Source organism: Oncorhynchus masou, chromosome 16 (assembly GCF_036934945.1).
Source record: "Oncorhynchus masou masou isolate Uvic2021 chromosome 16, UVic_Omas_1.1, whole genome shotgun sequence".
In the NCBI taxonomy this organism is placed as follows: Eukaryota; Metazoa; Chordata; class Actinopteri; order Salmoniformes; family Salmonidae; genus Oncorhynchus; species Oncorhynchus masou.
Genome location: NC_088227.1, coordinates 44,508,307 through 44,511,014, shown reverse-complemented (window position 1 = coordinate 44,511,014; position 2,708 = coordinate 44,508,307). Strand labels below are relative to the sequence as shown.

Genomic DNA, 2,708 nt, shown 5'->3' with positions numbered 1-2,708 from the left:
ACACTACTTCTGACCAGGGACCATAGCGGACTACACAGGAAATAGTGGGTCATTTAGGCTTCCGTTGACCCATAACAGGAAGCTGATGCCAAACCCCACAATGCAAAGCAGCTGCTCCCTAATGCAGTGGTCTGTTTGTTCACATGTCATTAGGACTGAACAGACTTGGTTTTTCAATACATTTTGAAGAACAATGTTCTTGCCACGATTGTCTTGTTTTATAGATTATAAATTGCCCCAAAGCTTGAAGTTATAACTTCAGTAATAATAAAAAATTTAATTCAATTATAGTTCTGTGCTTCTAGAGGATTTATTTTCTGATTTAACAGCAGTCTTTTAAGGCACATTTATTTTCTGACCAATTCATTAATCAGAAATATCCCAGTGAAACATATGGTAAAAACCATCCAGACTTGCAGTGAGAGAGGCACAGCCTATTTTTAACAGCATGGTAATGGCAAATGTGTGTGTGTGTGTGTGTGTGTGTGTGTGTGTGTGTGTGTGTGTGTGTGTGTGTGTGTGTGTATGTGTGTGTGTGTGTGTCTGGGCGTGTGTATGGGCGTGTGTATGTGTGTGCATGTGTGTGTGTGTCTGGGCGTGTGTGTGTGCGTGTGTATGTGTGTGTGTGTGTCTGGGAGTGTGTATGTGTGTGTATGTGTGTGTGTGTCTGGGAGTGTGTGTATGAGTGTGTATGTGTGTGTGTGTCTGTATGTGTGTGTGTGTGTGTGTGTGTGTGTGTGTCTGGGCGTGTGTATGTGTGTGTATGTGTGTGTGTGTCTGGGAGTGTGTGTATGAGTGTGTATGTGTGTGTGTGCCTGGGTGTGTGTGTGTGTGTGTGTGTGCGTGTGTATGTGTATGTGTGTGTGTGCGTGTGTGTGTGCGTGTGTATGTGTGTCTGTGAGTGTATGTGTGTGTGTGTCGGGGCATGTGTGTGTGTATGTGTATGTGTGTCTGTGTGTGTCTGTGTGTGCGTGTGTATGTGTGTGTGTATCTGGGAGTGTCTGTGTGTGTGTGCGTGTGTATGTGTGTGTGTGTCTGTGTGTGTCTGTGTGTATGTGTGTGTGTGTCTGGGAGTGTCTGTGTGTGTGTGTGCGTGTGTATGTGTGTGTGTGTCTGTGTGTGTCTGTGTGTGTGTGTGCGTGTGTATGTGTGTGTGTATCTGGGAGTGTCTGTGTGTGTGTGTGCGTGTGTATGTCTGTGTGTGTCTGTGTGTGTGTGTGTGCGTGTGTATGTGTGTGTGTGTGTCTGGGAGTGTGTGCTACGCAGGCAGACATCTTTGAATTGTTGTCGACTGTTAATGCTACAGCATCTCCCTGTCTGATATTGTGAATTGCAATTACTCTCAGTTTAGCAATACTTTCTCATTTTAGTAATACCTTCAGCCCTCTCTGTTTAGTAATACAGTTTCAATACCAAATTATCCTGAAGTTCACTTATTTAATAGTTATTAAAGTTTGGGAATATTTGATTTATGGAATGGTCTTGTATTGGAATTAAAGAGGAACAATTAAAACACCTTATGAACTACAGTTTCTTTGGACAGGGTTTGCTCTTTTAAAAGGCCTGGAAGCCCTGGGGCTATAGAAACTATTCTACTTGGACTTGTTTTTAAACTTTAGAATGACACAATGGTCATGCCGTTTATGACAATATTGTAATGAAACAGGCAGGGAGCAGGTCTCGAACCCTGGACCTTCAAGCTCGAAGTCCAGCGCGCTATTGACTACAAAATAATATTCGAATTGGAGAGTCGATATCCGCGCTTATAAACCCAGGGTTCTTAAAGTTTTATTCGTCTTCTGACCAATTTCTGCTTAGATTTACCTGCTTCGTTAAAGAAAGCTGCCTTTTATCACAAATACACAACGACATAAGTAAGGATTCATCACGGTGGTTCAGGCAAGCTGAAGCTCCTGTTAAAATGACTAGTTAGATGGCATGCTAAATTGATATGCTATAGCAGCTAAGCAAACGCAAGCTGGTGTTAAACAATTTTAACAAGGTTTAGCTGCTAAATCTGTATTTAAGGAATGTCCTATAGATTATGTTATCGATATGACCCTTTAAAAGCCGATTAAACTGCAAGTTACTCTATGAAGTCAGGATGGCCGAGCGGTCTAAGGCGCTGCGTTCAGGTCGCAGTCTCCTCTGGAGGCGTGGGTTCGAATCCCACTTCTGACAAATCTTTTTTTCCAACCCTTTCCGTTTCACCTAAAATCCTTGATAGTAAACATTTCCTTTATACTCAACCTATTAATAAAGCATAAACTGTAACCATACATGTAAAATACTCATTTTAATTGAAAGTTTCAATTGATCTCTAATAGCCTGTTTTGAAAGGGCTGCTGAAATAGGGGACTACTGCAACCACCACCATCCACCATAAAATGACCTTTTCCCCCATTTGTGACCATGTATTGTTTTAAATGGATTACTTTTCTCTTTTATATTAGTTTGTTATGAACGTTTTTCATCAATAAGCAACCAGTGGGGCGGCAGGGTAGCCTACTGGTAAGAGCGTTGGACTGATAACCGAAAGGTTGTTCAAATCCCCGAGCTGACAAGGAACAAATTTGTCGTTCTGCCCCTGAGCAGGCAGTTAACCCACTGTTCCTAGGCCGTCATTGAAAATAAGATTTGTTTGTCTATAAATTTGTTCTTAACTGACTTGCCTGGTTAAATGAAAAAATAAATAAAATTGTGTTGGG

The 2,708-nt window shown here is 41.7% G+C and overlaps 1 non-coding gene across 1 annotated transcript; it reads left to right on the top strand.

Annotated features, from left to right (window-relative positions):
* Positions 1 to 2,098: 2,098 nt before the first annotated feature.
* On the top strand, positions 2,099 to 2,181 carry trnal-cag (transfer RNA leucine (anticodon CAG)). The gene has a single exon. It is a non-coding gene; the product is annotated as a tRNA-Leu (tRNA).
* Positions 2,182 to 2,708: the final 527 nt, after the last annotated feature.